This window comes from Spodoptera frugiperda, chromosome 30 (assembly GCF_023101765.2).
Source record: "Spodoptera frugiperda isolate SF20-4 chromosome 30, AGI-APGP_CSIRO_Sfru_2.0, whole genome shotgun sequence".
In the NCBI taxonomy this organism is placed as follows: domain Eukaryota; kingdom Metazoa; phylum Arthropoda; class Insecta; order Lepidoptera; family Noctuidae; genus Spodoptera; species Spodoptera frugiperda.
The window spans coordinates 2,105,678-2,125,168 of record NC_064241.1 but is presented as its reverse complement, the minus strand read 5'-3'; the positions used below and the strand labels follow the sequence as shown (position 1 = coordinate 2,125,168).

The window sequence follows — 19,491 nt, the reverse complement described above, 5'->3', positions numbered from 1 at the left end:
AGTATAGGTTTTTGTCTGGAACGCGCAGGGAATCTTAAATTTTGGAAAATTATTACAAGTAACTGAGAGTAAAATAGAAACAATACTGTGTTAGGACGCAGGTGACATGTAAAAGTTAGAACAACGATTTGGTCTATAACATTTTTAACAGAGTGTCACATAAAATTCTTATATATTTTGATCTAGGAACTCGTGAAGCGTTCCCTCTGCCCTCTGAACTCTCGGCAAGCTTCCCTCATTTGTGCGACGGAAATGGAGCGAGACGTTGGCCCGGATTGCTACATCGCACGGCTTCCTCCCAGACCTCACTTGTCTTTTTGCTAGATCTTGATTTTCCTGACAGCTTTTTTTATTAAATACGTATGTGTATGGACTTTAGCGTTGTAGCTGTTCCGATTCAGTATTGTGTGGGAACATATATGGTTATTAAAATAATTATGTTTAACCGAATCTTATCAATGACCAAGAATATAGTAGATTTATATAGTAACAGATACGAGATAGAGATTCATATAGTATTGTCTTTTTTGGTAGATAAGTATACGATGTATATCATGCTAGATAATATTTCCTCTTGTAAGTTTTCCTCAACAAATTTCTCTTGATAAGCAAGAACCTATTCGATAACTTTCCCAAAACTGTTAGCGTTTGCTGTTCGCTGAACTTTGTTCTACTAACACATACATAACGCAATAAATACTTGAATACGCATTTACTAATAACCATACATACATATAAATGGGAAAACCACTTTCATATTTAAACATACGGAAATTATCATGAAGTAATCTCGTCACATATGTTTCATTCTGTTTCTTATAGGTATACTCCAAGTCGTCCCCTTTTACGAGACGTACTTCCAACGTTAAATTAGTGTTCACTGATGTTCTCTTACCTGATAAAATGTTATCTTACGTAGTCAGCTTTAAACGTTACTTTCAAAAAAAAAAAACATCGTAAACTTTATTAGTGTTCAGTATGTTAGATACCATAGAAATTGCTGTCAACACATTCTAAGAATAATAAAAAGAAAAGCGAGTCCGTAGATAATAATTTTGTTATTTTCGTTCAATAAAACACTGGCAGATTTTTGTAATAAACAACATGGGGAACGGCTATTAATTTTATACGATAATCTCTTTTAAACAGGGTATAAGCTCATAATACAGCAATATATCTTATCTACGAGCCTGTATATACATATGTATGTATGTATGTATGTGTCGAGCCTCCTGTGCCGTAACTCAGTGATCCCTGTTTCGCAATTGACTGGTCGCGCAAATCTATACATATAATAAAATCGTAGAAAAGTGCTGTCTGTACATTGAAAATAAAAAAAAAAAAAATAGCAGGGGTTATTGTTATGTCGATGTCGAACCCAAAAATGTAATTAACTTTTTTTTTGTCTGTTTGTCTGTTTGTCTGTTTGTCTGTTTGTCTGTTTGTCTGTTTGTCTGTTTGTCTGTTCGTCTGTGCGCGCTAATCTCAGAAACGGCTGATCCGAGTTGGATGCGGTTTTCACGAATATATTGTGGGATGCTTAAATTTACATTTAGTGTTTGTTTCATGTCAATCGGTTCATAAATAAAAAAGTTATGTCAAATTAAAGAATCACGTCGAACATTCTATGCTTATACCATTAATCTCCGCAACTATTTGACGGATTTGGTTGAAATTTGGTACAGATATAGTTTAGAACCTTAGAAAGGACATAGATATATTTTTATTTCAAAAATCAAAAAATAAAATAAAAATAAACTAAAAATAAAATAAAATAAAAATAAAATAAAAATAAAATAAAAATAAAATAAAAATAAAATAAAAATAAAAATAAAATAAAAATAAAATAAAAATAAAATAAAAATAAAATAAAATAAAAATAAAATAAAAATAAAATAAAAATAAAATAAAAATAAAAATAAAAATAAAAATAAAATAAAAATAAATTAAAAATAAAATAAAAATAAAAATAAAATAAAAATAAAAATAAAAATAAAATAAAATAAAAATAAATATAAAAATAAAATAAAAATAAAATAAAAATAAAATAAAAATAAAATAAAAATAAAATAAAATAAAAATAAAATAAAAATAAAATAAAATAAAATAAAAATAAAAATAAAAATAAAAATAAAATAAAAATAAAATAAAAATAAAATAAAAATAAAATAAAAATAAAATAAAAATAAAATAAAAATAATATAAAATAAAAATAAAAATAAAATAAAAAAAATAAAAATAAATAGAATAAATTTATTCCGGACATACAGCGCCATCTATTGTTCAATTTCGTACTTATAGTACGGAATTGAACAATGTCGGGCTGTTCCTATACTCCGTAGATAGATGGCGTTGATCGCGCAATGGTGTAATTACAATTGTTCAGTTCATTTTATTGTTTTAATTCATTGGAAATTTGTTTTTACAAAATAGTAAAAAGCAATGAAAAATATAACATAATACAACTTTTAGTACAAAGAAAACGCTCTAACGGAGTATAGATAATTCTATGTCGATCGTTACACGACTTCGGTTCATGTTATTGTTTTAATTCATCGAAAAAAGTTAACAAATAGTAAAAAGGTATGAAAAAAATTATATCAATATAATTAAACTTTTAGTACAAAGAAAATGCCCGAACGGAGTATAAATAAATAATCCAAGTTGTCTTTATCCTCGATAGATGGCGTTGGGATCGAAATAGATTGCGCTATGGTTTTGTTACAATTATTTGGTTGGGTATCGGCCGAGCGCTTCGGTACTATTGTAGAAAATGTGTATTATCAGTCGTATGATTATTTGTCTGTAGTGGTCCTGCTGTTTCGTATATTCTAAATTGGTTTCGTTGTATTTGTCAATTAATAAGTTTATTTGTTGGGTTTTCCTGGTTTTCTGGTTAAACTTTTTAACGTAGGTTTAGTTTGATATCGATTATTAGTAGTTACTGTAGTTAGTTTTTTTAATAAAATTGTAAGTCTAATTTATAAATTAATTAGATTAGATTTAAGTCGTTTCTTTTAAATTATTTAGTTTAAGCTTGGTTATTATAGCATAAAGGATAGGTTCTAATATAATTTCTTTTTTAATTGTTATAAATTCGTAATTCGTAGCTTTCTTTAGTTTTCAGTTAGTTTTCATCTTAAGTTCGGAAAGATTATAATATTTCTTTAGTTAAAGTCCGTTTTTAAACTATTTTTTCAATGCCCTAAGTGAGTATACATCTATTAAAATCAAACGCAGAGCTCATTATGTTGATTTTTGAAGAGTTCCCTGGAATATCTTCCACATCTCATTTTTGAAAAGATCCCGCGAGATCGGGAACTCATCATCATCATTATCATCATCAGCCTATAGCTATGGGAACTATGTGGTTAAAACCAAAAATTTGCCGGAAGTCACTATTCCACGCGAACGAAGTCGCGGGCAAAAGCTAGTATCGGTATAAAATCAAATCGGATCGCTTCACTAGTTCTTCGATTTCTCTCCCCCAGCCGATCTCTGGCTGAGAATTGAAATAAAACATCTATTTTTGTCCTAGCACAATCTTGGCCTTGCTTGAAGGTGCCTATATCTGAATTTGAAACCAATGTCAGGAGATTCTAGATTTAGAAACTGATTTTAACTTTAGGTATTTTTTATGGAGTAGGTGGCAAACGAGTCACCTGATGGTAAGCAAATTAAGCAATCAGCGATGGTTTCTTTCTAGAGATATTAAATTATATAGATTAAAAAAGGATATTATATTATTTTTATACATTAATACCTTAAAATAAGATACGGTTGGCACGAAGGCTAGGCAACCAACTGTCGCGCAACGTGCAACGAGCAACTCTTTGTGTGATCCACAAATTGTTCTTTCGGATCTGGGTGCCATATGTATTATGAACTTGTATGTTTTTAAACGCAGCCACAACACAGGAGAAAAACCTAGTGTGCGGCAACGTTTAAAAAAAGAATTATATATTAAGACACAATAGTACACAAGCACTGAAGTTCCCGTTTTGTACACATCATTATTTGATAGCTACAATAATGTTATTTTAGTTAGTTAGAAGCCTGATAAGTTTAACCTTGGCCTTGGTTGACACAAATTAGACATATTAACGGTCAAATAGAAGAATCCTATGAAAGGTCGTAGTGATCCAATAAAACCTTCTATTTTTCCTATTGAATATTCAATTTTATATTGACCTCAAATAATATAGGTAAGCGATTCGTACCCAGATCGAGTTAACCCGTGGCTTTCGAGTCATAGCTCGAGAAACATTCGAATAAATCGAATCAAAATTGGATGCTCGATTGAATTCGATTCTTTCTTCCGCAATGGAGTGCACAAGTCAATGGTTTGAAATAAAAGTATTTATTTAGCTCTAATATTGTAAGACTAATCTACTTTTTGGATAGGGTTTAGTGGTATCTTTATGAGGTTTTCAATGATCATAAGAATATGAGTATACATTATCAAAACTGCTACCGTATCATCGTATCTTTACACAAAACACTTCAAAAATAGATATTATAATATCGGTATTTGGTACAATATTGACTGTCTCGTTGGTCGAGTGGTTGCAAGTGCGATAGTCGAGTTCGATTTCCGGGTCGAGCAAAAGTATTTTTTTTGGTCAAGAAAAGTGGGTGCATATTGTAGTGGCAATAAGTTCCGCAATGTGCACCTTTGCTTACCCTTTCGGGGTTTAAAGGCGTGATGATAGGAAGGTAGGTGGTACAATATTCTAAAAATACACATGACAGTAGATATCTAAATCTATAACTGTTACTAGATAACTATAATTACAGTTACGTGTTTCCGAAATTAGTTTGGGAACATAAACAGACAGACTATTAAACTGTCATTCAATTGTAACTTACACTTAGATACCGGTAAACTATGGCAACTTTACCAGACCCTTGGCAACTTTACCATACTATAGGTATTCGGTATAAACTCATTTATCTAAAAATCTACCCACTAGAATTCTGTTTTGTAATAGTAGTATTTTTTAGACTTTAAAAGGAAATATTTACTATATTTTGCGTAGACGTAAGACTGCTATTATGCCAGTAATGGCCGTCACAATGTATGCGTGAAAATGTGCTAAAAGTTAGTAGTTCCTAAATTGTGCTCACAGAGCCTAAATTATTTGTCACAGGTGAGTGAAATATTGATCTTGTATGTATAATATAGTTGGGATTACTGTTGTAATGTCAGCAATTGCTTTTTCTTTAATTTATTGATAAATAATCGCTTCGGTAATGTTGACACAGGTTAGGTAAAGTTGCCACGGCCTGCTTTGTGGCAACTTTACCTACAGTTAGGGTTGGCAATAAATGGTTTTTTCCTTGTTTGTGTGTATGTAACCATTTTCGAATACCTAAATTTCCCAGCATAATAGTGAATATCCTGGATGATAAGTTATAATGTATTTAATAATACCTTTTGTTTTAGAGCCAAAATGGCTCACATGAAACAAAACCGCAGAAAACTCGGAGCTAGACAATATAAAAAGTATACGAAAGTAATGTTAAAATTAGCTATGGAGATAGTGAAGTCAAAAAATTAAAAAGTCAAAAGATTAAACATTATTTTGTAGCCTTTTTTTACAATTTTAAACATAAATACTTAAAATTTTAGAACTTAATTTAGTTTAAAAGGGAACAATATTTTTGTCAGATATTTATGCTTTTTTTTACTTTGGGTTTAAGGTTTATAATTTTTTTTTTAAATATACATGTCATAAAAAAAATCTCATTTTTTGACAACCCCGAGCGTAACAAATTATTTGTATGTAAATTACGATGAAACCCGTGGCAACTATACCTACTGTCTGTGTAGCCGTTATCTTTATAGATTTCCTCATATTGTTTGCATTATAATACGAAGAGGTCCTAGATGAAGCCTTCTGTACCTCAACAACTCTTTAATATGCAATACACGATGAATACGGCGCGTAGGTAAAGTTGCCAAAAATTTGGTATCTTTACCCATGTTGTTTTTTCTTTACTACGGCTAAAGTAAGCGTTTGTATATAATGACGATTACAGTAAAGTGAGCCAGATAGACTACAATTTTAAATATATAGTTTTGGTTTCTATGCGTTTTATGGTTAAAAATATATTTCGATTTTTGTTCCAAAATATGGTAAAGTTGCCATGTTTTACGGTACTAATTACGTTTACTTAACCAACTTGGAACTAAATTGTGTCATGCGTGTGTAAATGTTACGAGTCATTACGAATCAATAGCTTGAAACGTGGCATAGCAGTTTTAAATTTGTTTGAGTTTAAGTATTAAAGTAAAATATAAATAAACTAGGTATATAAAACCTTCTTACTCCACGCCACTTCTAACATTACAAATTGTCAAGATAAAAATAATTGTTAATGGATTTCTCTTTGTGTCACAATTAAATAAAAAAACTAAAAGCTTCTAATTTTAAAAATTCAGAAATACTGTTTTATTTCGTATCTAAAGTATCTTACCCGAAATAGCATTCAATTTACGCCATTATTATTAATCAACCATAAAGTCTATTTTAGAATAAATTGAATTCATTATTTAAATCAGGAATGCTATGCTGCCCTCTGTCCGGTAATTTCATCCAATCGGTGGATTTATTACGGGACGAGATTTCGGATGCCCTTGTCCCAAAAAACCCCTTTTTGACATATACATTTAAAATATAACGGTTTTGTTTTGCATTAGGGGTAGGCAGGTGAAATATTCATAAGGTAGCAAATAAGCCGCTTGGCGTACAAAGCCACAATAAGGCACAAAGTCGCTCGGAGCTCAATAAGAGATATTTTATGAGCTTAAAATGGGTGTGTGATGTACGTCGTTAAAGAGTTTATGTTTATGTGCGTTTTATTGTGTACAACTGGTGGCTGAGTTGATCAATTATTTACGTTGGTGTGTACACGTCCGCATCTGATAGAAAATACATATATTTTATGTTGAACCTACTAAGTGAAGCTTTTGCAACGTAATTGACAAGATTACTATACATTTTTTTCGTGTACTCTATAATGAACCAGCCGTTAAGAATAAAGAACATTTTCTAACTTTAATGTTTAAAACATGGAGAATAATCATCTCGTCTATTTTGAATGTGTTATATATCAAAGTATCGTAAACAAGCCAGTATCTTTCCACAACGTGAAAACCAAAGTGAAAAGCAAAACTTTTCAACTTCGTTACATGAATATACATAGATAAATATTTACGTATCCCGGTGTCTGTACACTGAGTGGGTACTTTATATAATCACTTAGTAAGTTACCCTTACAATGCCCACGGGAACTAAGGACGGGGCTAAATATAGAAGCGGCTACAAACAAAAGTTTTACGTAGTAAGCCTCATAATTTACGGAGCCCTTAACTTATTACAAACGAAACAGAGACGCGTACAAAGTGTGTTTTGATGTCAAGTATATTTTGGGTTTGTGTTAGAAGATGGATAGAATCGTTAGGTGTTCTACAATGTGTAACGTTGGTTTTCAATAATAAACTACTTCATTTTTTTATAAAACTAAACTAATACACGCTAAGACTGTTAAGCAGTTGTATTGTTATTTATCTCGTCTACCCAGCACCTGAAACCACCAACTGAATTCTGAATCTGTCGTCAATGATTCTTCGCAATATAATCGTCCTAAGAGATTGGTTGAAGAAGTTATATTAACAGAACAAAAGAAGCAGTAACTATTTAATTTTTTCACAACTTATACATACATAAATACACACACACACACACAGGTTTTTACATAGTAGGAGCAATAATTTAGCAATCAAGAAGGACTGTAACCATGTCGTGCTTCCCAAGTATGGGTGAAGGAGGTCTTTACAAATTCAAGATTGATTATATGGCTTTACGGATATATGGAACACTTTGAATATGGAGAGGAAAGGACGCTGGGGATAGCGTAAAATATCTTCCTGGTAATATTTTTCATATGTAATGTTTCAGACAAGCCATGGTATCACTTTAAATCTTGATTTAGACTTATATTTTTGTTTCTAATATTTCTGGTTCTAAAGTTTTGAAACTATAGATGGCATTAACTTTAAGATATTTCAATGTGCGACAAACATGTAGAAAAATACTAAGGCAGAAGACAGGAGCTAGTGAAATATTGACACATAAATCGTGTGTTCCGTGAACGAGAGCTTTTATTTATACAAATATTTTGCTAAGAAATTGGGTCGTGTGGGGAGCGTGGCGCACCTTTCCGTTTGGGTCACTTTTATGAATGTCAATGTTGTATGTTTGCTCTGACACTGAAAGTGTTATAAACGTTATTCGGGATATGATAACTAATTTATCATGATTACATGTTAGGGGCGTAGCTCAGCTTTTTATAGAAATGCCTTGATAAAATAAATGTTTGTTTAAAGGTGCTTTTCCACCAGAAATTTATGCACATAGTTTCACAGCTTAACTATTGATATGTAATAGTTAAGTTGTTGAACTATGTGACCACTTCCACGGATACTAAGCTATGTAGCTGTGCTACAAAGATACGCCGCCGCAAAGTAACTATGCGAAGAAGATGCGAACACAAGTATGCGATGTATCGATAGTAGGAAAGCCATCCATAGCACACATCCATAGCAAGCATCCATAGTATCCATCTTTCCATATAAAAACATAGCTTAGCTACTCAGCTACTAAACGCTAAACGGTCTCCCGTTTCCACCAGTACCGTACTAAATGATAAATGATAAATGGTATTTATTTTGCAAATAGGTTATAAAATAACACTTTTACTCGTCACGTCAATCTCTTAAATAACTAGATGATAAGCTATGTGTACCAATAAATATCATTGGTGGAAGCCAAATACATCCACAGCATAGCATATCTTTGATGGAAAAGCATCCTAATTGTTTGGTGTTGTGGGTGTCCAGCCGCGTCTTTCAATTACTTAGCACCAGGCAGTCTGCTAATTTGCTTTTATCTTATGAAATCCAAACCACGTTGGCATCAAAACATTTCACTACCTAATCCTTTGTAGTGACAAAACATTAGTAACAGATAATGTATTCCTAATAACTAATATTCAGCGATGGGCAACACAGATGGAAGCACAATAAACACCCTAATTTTCCGAATAGCAACACAATGTATAAAGTTCACGTATGATCGAATATTACCGATTACTACTGGGATGCCAATAATAACAGCTGAATTGCAAATAGTCGGCTAAAACAACGGCACTCTGTGATCTACGGATGAAGCGTAGTGATGCGTAATTGATGTGAGCTGGGAATTAGAGGTGTAGATAGAATTAGATTCGTTAATACCATCTGGCTGTTTTGATTACTTTGTATAGTTTTATGTAGTGGTTGGAATGAAGAATAGTGCATGTGGTGAATATTTTTGTACAATATTTATTGTAAGTAAATAATTATAAAAAATGTTTGAACTTACTCGATATATAAACTAAATTTAAATTTCTTTAAGTATGCGTTAATATTCTTGAAAGTAAATTGAATGAAGAAAATCAATTAAAAATGTAATTGACTACATTTAATTTTAAGAGAAAGCAGGTTCTACTTTTTCTTAAGATTAAATAAAGAACCTCCAATAACAAAATAAAGAACATTACAAATAGTGTACAAATAGTTACTTGTATACCCATTCGAATGAAATGTTACCAAACAAGGCACCTCATTTTAGTTTTCCACGAATATTATTCCAGTTCCTATATAACTTCTTTCTAGAACATCTGTAGTAATATGCACGTGTGAGTCAGTAAGCCTTCGTACGCAAGCCGTATTCAAAGGAGTGAGGGACGTGAATTCAAAGGAGGTGAATAAATATAGCAACGTGTAACGAGTACGGAGTATTGGTGTTATATCGACTACTCAAACAGAAATTATGAAACGAAAAGTTATTTCTTTGAATACTTTCAAAATCTCACGTTTCTTTTGATGTAAAATCGTTTATTTACTTTATACATCAAGAAGGAATGAGATTTTATTTGAATATCGGTTTTAGTAAGCGAGAAAGGTATATTTTATTTAGTTAACCGACATCAAATCTGTAATCGATTCTATCTGTTGAGTTTGGATTTTTCCAAAAGTTATTTTTTTATTCTTCATATTCTTCAAATGATATCAATTACAATAAACTCAACATTACACTTATGTTTAACATAACCATTACAAACCAATTATACATACACCCTGTTTACCCTCTACGGCGTAGCAACTTCGTAGCACGCCGTAGCATGGCGTAGCGAATAACAAACCACATTACTGGAAATCATTCGACGTTTTCGTGTTTACAAAACAATTTAATTTGGAGAAGCAAACATTTTCAACACCAAAAATATACGATTCGTGGCTTAGTACACAATTATAGAGTATACAATTTAAATATTGCTAAAATACATACATACATGTACCTATAAATTCAATTGAATTTATTGCATGATCCACGTTTGGAGAAACATCTTTGCTATTAGATTTTATTTGTTCTATATTGAACAAATTTTCGGTGTTCCTTAACGGCAATAACTAAAGAGACTACCTACGTTATTTTACCAGCATTAATATAAAAAGAGAAAGCTTTACTAGAGAATATAGCTCAGATTAAAATACTAATTGAAAAAGGGATTTATAAGTAATTAGCCGTGTTCTGCACTACAGTACTCAAGGGAAATAATGGATCGCGCTATTCGCAGCGGATGGTTTGCAATTAAAAAATAAAAATGCATAAAAGTGCTTTCCATGTTATCATTTTACATAAAGTACAGCAATTATTATCTTATACCAACCATTATCATATTAGCCAAAAGATTTCTGCTCATAGACTTCTCCCAATAACCAGTTTAACAATGTAATAAATACTTTTTCATTTATGTGACGCTGACGAACAAAAAAGTTTTATACGAATTCGAAATACGAAAACAAAATTAAGATGGCGGCGAGGAATTGTCATTTGAAAAGAAAAGACTCCATTTCACTTCAGTCTTCGCGTTCGATTTCAACTTCCACAATCAACAATTTATTTATTCAATACAAATATTTCATTTTCCTTTTTCCTATATTGTCCTATTTCGCGATTGTTTTTCGAGATAAGTCCCGCTCACTTTGCCGATCATTTTCGCCTTTCGTATTTATACATTTAATTTGAGGGATTTTTTATTAAGTTTCTGTAGCTTTTTCCTTGTCGCTATTTTTATTCATGAGGGTTTTGTTTTCTTTGCCTTCCTTTACTCTAGATACCGTTTTAAAAATAATTAATCAATGCGTATTACATTTAAAGCCAGTAAAACGTTTATAATTTCATAAGTTTGATTGAAAACGGAAATTAAACGAGTTTCACCTTCAAATTATCGATTAAAAGTATCGATTTTATCTACATTTATAACACATCTCTCAGCTAATCCCTAATTTTCCGCTCTTAGAGAGTAGGTCGTTCCTTTGACGGTCGCTAGAGGGTGCTTGAGTGTGGAGTGCTAAACAAAACGAGAGAATCCATGTACAAGGTGGTATCTTCGGTATCTTGTCTCAAGTTGCTGTGGCCGCGATATTTTTTCAGTGACCCACTTTTCTCGCGATTTTTTTAGCTGAGGCCAAAATGTTTCGGATATTCTTTCGTCGAGGCTCATCGCTCTAGTGACTTATGTATGTACGTGACGTGGAATTAAAAGAGTTGGTTATGTATCTGTGTGTATAGTTTTGCAATCTGTTCGCTAGTTGTAGATACAAATGTTATTTATGTTCTTTTCTTAGTAAGTATTTTGTGGTTGTGGCTATCAAGGCTTTTGTATTATACATTAGTTTAAGTATTATTTAATTTTTCGTTTGGGCATATTCTTTAATATCTTAGTGGTAGATAGTGATAACTGATATTATTTGCAAATTGTAGATAATCTTTTCATACTACATTTGTCTTGTTGTTGTATTTATAACATATATATAGAATATAATGTCTAATTTATCTTACATTAAAGTATTACAAACAGAGTGTGACTAAAAAATTCTTTTCACATTTATACTTTAAGAAGAGCGAGGCCTCTTTTATATTTTTAGCTTCCAAACTTATCTCATTCATTCATTCCCTCAAATTTAATATAAGTGAGAATAAAGTGGGTGACCGTCTCTGTGACGAAACATCAAATGGAACTTTGCAGGAACGGCCAGGAATGAGACTTACCGCGACATTTCCATTAAAAAGTTTCAACTACGTAGGTATAAATTGGTGCACGATAAACAAATGAGTACTTCCCATTCATAATGAAGTATGGGTTGACATACAAGCCCAGCTTCCGGGCGTCGCTCGCTCAGCGCTGCTTGACCCCTGCTGACCCAAGGTCGTGGCTGGCTATTGTTGCTCGTCTTTTGTTCAAGCGAGTCTCACACGCGCGATTATACCAGAGAATGTTTATAGGTCAACCGTCTACACTGTATACGGCCACACCACGTACTTTATATAAAAGCTGCGAACTCTTCGAGACGACTTCCTTTCGCCTTTGAAAAGGAAGTAATGCGCTTGTTACCGGTGAAATGGAAAGCAATGTATTATGTTATGTGTATGAATAAGCCTGCGTTGAATATTTAACAACTTACTCAAACGGGGATATGTATAATCTGGACGTGCGAATGTTTTCTTTACCTTTTGCACGTCGTATTTTTGGCGAAGATCCTCTTAGTACTGCCGTATAAAGTGGAAGCGTCGGACCGTACAACTTGTTTTGCCATTAATGAGTAAATTGATATGGGCTTTGCTACTCAGCTGTGTACAAATATAATATTTTAAGATTATTTTGACTATAACTACTAGTTTCTACTGATAAAATACGAAATATATCATCGAATACTGACACTCGATACATCGCGAGAGCTCTCGAATCGGCGAGTGATTACCGTTCACTCGACGCACGCCACTCGCTGCCACTCGATGACTCGGAACGACTCGATTACTCGAGCCTCCCTACTATAAAAACCACGGACTATTTGCGACCTTTTATGGAGGCAGCAAGAGCCGTAAAATGTTTAAGTTTACTTATTAATGAAAAATTTATCCTAAACCCTATTTTGAGAATTTGAATTCAGGAACGGTTAGACAACAGAAAAACTGTAGTGATACATTTATGTTACCAACTAATGTTAACTATTACGAGAATTAAAATCAGGTTCAGCACTCTTTCTTTCAAAAAATACTATCATAAAATAAAGGCCATAATAAACATTAGAATCTATATTACCAAACAGCTTCTTCAATACAAAATTGTTAAGGAATTTTTTAAATCTACATTCCAATTTATCACCTTTTCGTCAAAGTTGTAACCGCGTGCAACCGTCAAGTGGGTTATTAAGAACTTCGCTAAGCGTTTCATAAGTAACTTCACAGTCACAGTTCACAAATGTGTGGTGTTATGCTGCTGTACTCAAATATGTTAATCTCAGAAGAAATCACGTCTAATACCGATTTTTGATAACTTTAAATGGATGTATGTTGACTCTAAGATAATTATTTGAGATCGGGTTATAGACTTGTTATCTTTACAGCACGTCTATATATTTTAATCTTATATCACATAATTATGTCCTTACAATACCGATATCACGATATCAATTTAAAATCACGGAAATATTTTCTCGAATAATAAAATATGATTTCTCTTTTCACAGGTAAGCATGCCAACAATGCAGACTACGGAACAATAAGTACGTAGGATCAAATTTCCATAACGATAGAACTCAATTCGACGGACGCCACCGCTATTATCGAAAACGATTATCGAAATGAATAATGCCAATATGAGCTTTAATATTATTTAGTTATTCAATAGTGTTTAATAATATTAAGAATCATTCGTTATGTTGGTTGCAATATTGGTACCGTTATTGGCGTAATAACTGTTTTGTGTTATTTGGAGAGCGATTTTGGTTAGTCTATTTGTACATTACTGAAATTAATTTTAGTGAGGCAATCTTAATGCAAAAAATATTAAAGGAAATCGATGAAAGAAAGTAGATGACGAACTATTACTTATCCAGGTTGCCTCAGTACTCAACACAAGTATTTTAAGTATCAGATGTGAAAAGAAGTATGAATGCGACGAAGAAAAAAATATTTTTACTCCCAAGTTTTGTTGAGTAGCGTTGCAATTAGTGCAACGGGCGCGCTAATGAGAGCTCGCCGCCATCTTAATTCGCACCTCACATTACAAAATGGCGGCCCTTCGCGAGCACACCACCATTATGCAACCACTCACGAATTTCCAGAAAATATGACTCAACTTCAACCAGCTTCGTGAATATTTATAAGCATCCATGAAACCCATCTTATGTCTACGGCCTTTGAACAAACGGGGACAGTCGATTCGCGACGTTCGAGGCAATCGTCCGATTCTATTGGCTTAATTGAATTAATTGGTGTTTCACTGTGAGTCCGATTTAATTGTCTTTTATTTCGTCGGCAGTCGTGGCGGTCTTTGTTGATAGCAATTAAACGTGTAAGTAATCCTTTGGATTAATGAGAGGTGTTTACCGGTCGTATAATTTACTGTATTTGGAAAGGGAAGTTCTGTGATTATTGTGGGCTGTATTTTTAATATTATTCCTGTTTTTTCTCTGATTAAAACAAACATTCGCGATATAGGACGTGAAAAAAGACTCGTATGAAATATATTTAACGTAAACAAAAGTTAATTAATACATAATTTATTCGGATCCCTCCAGCGACGTTGTGCTCAGGTGCGAGGGAGTCACAGTACACAAATCACTGGTAGCTTTGAACCATATTGATGGTTTCTGATGTGGCCATAAAATTATTTTATTAAAAGAATTTTCTGTGTATTTTAGAAACTCACCAATATAGAGATACAATTTTCAACTCTCATTCAAACTTAATATAATTGATTTCACTCAAAAGAAAAAAATTCAACCCGAAAAGGAGATATTATCAGAGCAGATTAATGATAGTACTTGACCCCACTTAATTTAGTTATCACAATTTATGAGGGAAGTCAAACTATTTACTAAGGAACGAATCCTTTCTAGCGAGAGATAAAGACAGTAATAAATTAGGCCACACCACACTTCCTGCTCAGTCGAATAAAAAACTTGTAAAAGGTACTAAAAGTAATTCGATTGTTATTAAAACGGGTCATTCTTATCTCGTGTCTGCGGTGTCGGTCCTCGACTAAGAAAATAAAACAAAAGAAGTTGGAAATTAAACTTTCCTGAAATATAGGGAGAGATCCTTTTGTCGGAATAATCGAGGGGCGTGCCGGGTCCTGATCTTTACTCCGGACCCTAAATTATCTCGCTTCAACGGTTCCAGATAAAGATTAAACTATTAAACGAGCCCTTCGAACCTTTTCTTAGTGTTTTATAACTTTTCTTTGTCTCCAATCGCTACCTGCCAAAATTTTTCTATTAAATTCTCAAGTTAAACTCTCCTGAGTGATTTTTGGTTTTTGAACAATTTTCTCTTAGGTAAATGAGTTCATTGACCTATATTTGAATGAGGCTAAAGTTTGATTTTTAAGACTGTTTTCACAACTATACCTCCGTTATAAATATCAGACAAAAGGGCTTGATTGGTTGATTAGAGCTCATTAAAACTGTTGAACATAAAAACTATATTTTAATTATTTTCTAATTCACTTTTGTTTTCTATAAAACGTCATTTCTTAGTATAATAAACAAGTACAAGGGCTCCACATTAGTGGAGCGTGCGCAGTTAAATGAGTTAGTTGTGATGTAATTACCGCTAACTAGATATGTTCATACTTGAGACGAATCTGATTAGTACGCGCCTCGTACGTATCGCCGCCAGATGCCGCTACTTACTGTTGCTATGGAAATTACATTTGCAAACTATTATCATCTTTAAATTTTTATATTGATAAGTATAATAAAAATATAATATTCTCTATAAAGTTTTACCTTAAGAGATCAACAGAAGTAACGAAGTGGGTAATTCCGAGATTTTCAATTTCTACAAATCTGAAATTCATCAATTGCAATACGAGTATTTATAATAAGGGCGAAAATAAGCTTAGTATTCGTATCCAAGCTCTAATGCACTCAGGTATAAACAAGCTTAAAGTTATATTATGTCAAAGTCATAACGGCTTTATATAAAAAAACATAACCTACTTATTTAATTTAAGCACACGCGCTCTTTCCCAAAACAACAATCACCTTCATATTACCCAAGTAATACCAAGAACAAACATCACCCCCAACAAAATTCCAGGTCGCCGACAGCAACAGATACAAACACATGTAACATAAACGCGATAAACAAACAAGTGGATGCAATATCTCGCCAATTACGGACGAGCGCCGATCTCCAATATCCGGCAAGCACAATCAAGATGGCCGAGCTTCCGTCAGCCATGTTGCTACGTCACACCGATACATCAATTTGTTTACTATCTGTTTTGGATATGTTTTTAATTACATTTATCTTATATATATGTACAAATTAATATATTGGATTGTGAATGTTTTTTTATGGAATAAGCCGGTAAATGAACTGACAGATCACCAGATGGTAAACAATCGCCGCCACCCATTGACTCTTGAAACAACAGAGGCATTACAAGTGCGCTACCAGCCTTTTGGGGGTTAGGAATTTAAGGCTTGTTGGGAAATCGGGGATTGGGAAAGGGGCTAATTGGGCCTCCGGTAACCTCACTCACACAACGAAACATAACGCAAGCGTTGTTCCACCTCGGTTTTCTGTGAGTCCGTGGTATCACTCCGGTCAAACCGGCCCAATCTTGTCGAAGCATAGCTTCCCACACTTACATAAAATGATACATGTTTCGTACATAAAATGATTTTAAATAACTATTCGGATTTGTGTTCTGTTAGACTATAGTAAGATAAACTACGAAGTCATTGTTCAGTTATGGTTACATTGTTACCTCCATCATTGATCTGGCTGCCTGCCAAAGGTTTCACTTTCCTCCAGCAAATATTTTCACTTTTACTATTTCCTCTCATATGACAAACAATTGTATTATTGACTGATTCAACTAGTCGGTTGTATTATTTCCAGATTTATCATTGAGATATATTAATAATTGACTTGTAAATGCGGCTTTTGACTACATTTAAATCCAAAATATATTTCAAACAAGACTTAGAAGAAAGAAACAGGTACATACTTAACGCATAAAATTGCCTATGCGCTTTAAATTGTGTTATCACATCAAAACAAACCTGTATAAGGTAAACGCAGCTATTAACGACCCATCGAAAATCTGCAGTTATTACCGACCTATAAAAGTAATTCGAAATCTTTACGTTTCCAGAACTATTCTAACTATAGGTAGGCAAAGTTACACACGCGTTTATTCCTTGAGCATCGTATACTTTTACGTTAGCGTGAGTAGCTGTGCAGAAAATAGATAAAATACGTCATTTACTACGGGGCAGCGTGGACGCAGGACATGGCGTACTGTTCCCTTGTTCCTTCAAGTAAGTACGTGGCTTTTCTATTTAAGACATTTATACAAACAAATGATGTCTATACTTTATCTTATATTACTAAATGTATTCATTTAAGTATCAACTTTTGATTTCTTACGACATTTTATTAATAAAAAGTAATTTGAAAGGATAAAACTTTAAATTAAAACGGGACGGTGTTAGCTTCATCAGTTTTAGTCGTGGCAGCTATCAACGACCCATAAGTCGGCAATGGCAGCAACGTAACTTTTCGTTTTAATTTTCTTTTATGTTATTATATCACACAAACACAAGTATTTTTAAGAACCAGTTTAAATCTAAGCTATCAGTCTTTATAAAAATCTATTAGCGACTAAACTTTTTTTATCTAGTTTTTACCTTTTAGCGTTGTCAATTTAACCAAAGTTATGATATTTTTCGAGGATTGATATTGAATAGTTACAGTACAAAATTATTGTTTTTGTGTTTAAAACAGTGTGCATTTGTTTATATTTTTTGTGACATTAATCAACTATAATCTAGTTTTTACTCCGAAGGTCAATTGAATTTAAATAACCCTTTTTTTATGAGTCGGTAATACAATTTATGTTTATACTTACATATTTTATTACCGATCCATAAGGGTCGGCAATACCAACTATAAGAAGCTATTACCGATCGTATATAGATTAATTAATTTCTCACCTACTTTTATAACATAATAGGTACCTATTAATCAATGCTACTTCTAGGCTAAAGCAACATAAAACATACAATTATATTTTTTTCCAGAAGTATGGAGCCACAAAAGCGGCGAAAAGTATACAGTAAAACACAACTCGCCGAAGCAATCAAAGCAATTAATGAGGGTACCAGTGTATATGAGGCATCAAAAAGGGTTAATATTCCCAAAACTACATTACGAGACAAACGGGACGCTAAGTATAAGAATGTGCGGAGTTCAGCCGATTCTTAATTTAAGTGAAGAAAAATGAAGTACCAATTTGTTTTATTAAAAAGAACGACAATAAAAAAATACGAATAAGTATTTGCATTTTTATTTTGTTGTATTTTATTAAGATCGGTAATCACCATCACTAGCTTATAAACATGCCATTACTGGAAAAAGGCCTCCTATCATACACGATCGGGAATAGCTGCATAAAAATCGTTAATAGCTTCACAGCCGTTTTTATGGGTCGGTAATTGCAACAATCGACTAAGTCACATTATAAATTATTTTTTACAAGATAATCCTCTATTTTAATCTATTTGATTCAGTAAATACATATTTTATACATAACTCTAGCATATAAAATGAAACTATTAATCTTTAGAGGAACCAGTGTACTAAAAAAATATGGTTCATTTTAAAATTGTCTTAAGGGGGTCGTTAATACCTGCGTTTACCTTATGATACCTAAACCGAATATTCCAAATTCCAATAATTTGCAATGTCTTTGACTAAAAATATGTCTTAAAGACATTTAACACGACAAGAATCCTCCATACATTACATAAAATGATCCGCGAGCATTTGACAACACATTCAGTAGATACTGCTAGACAGACTGAAACCTGACCCTAACCTACATATTTAAAAAAAGGTCGGAATAAAGGTGCAATACTTGTTGAAGTCACAACGTTCTCGACAAGACGTCGGCTCTCATCCGGAATCAGTTTGCATTTAATTTAACGTTCACAGGAATATGATATTTTTAGTTGAAAGTTGGACTAGTTACGTTGCCTTGTAGCTTGAGATGGGTTTCTTTGAAAGGTCGGAAAGTGAATACTTGATAATGTTTCTTTTGTTTTTTATAATGATTGCTTTTGGTATAGTTTCTGAATTGTCTAGGCAAGTTGCTTTAATAGTTAGATTTACTACTCATCTTCCTTATAATTATTGTAGACCCATTGTGAGACCTTTGGTTTCTGGTTTGGTTTAACAGCTTTTTATTAAAGTGGTTTAAATCATCCATGGAGTGATTTCTCTAGCTTTTGACGAATCGAGAGGGATTGTCAGACTCTTACTGACTGAAAATCAGCCCCAGTAAACTAGGTAGGCTAGG

The 19,491-nt window shown here is 32.8% G+C and overlaps 1 protein-coding gene and 1 long non-coding RNA gene across 5 annotated transcripts in view; both read left to right on the top strand.

Annotated features, from left to right (window-relative positions):
• Positions 1-19,491, top strand: part of LOC118269732 (cubilin) — a 98,094-nt gene that overhangs the window by 56,317 nt on the left and 22,286 nt on the right. The gene's annotated exons all lie outside the window — the stretch shown is intronic.
• On the top strand, positions 17,201-18,468 carry LOC126912833 (uncharacterized). Its single transcript, XR_007707481.1, has 2 exons — positions 17,201-17,452; positions 18,215-18,468. It is a non-coding gene; the product is annotated as an uncharacterized LOC126912833 (long non-coding RNA).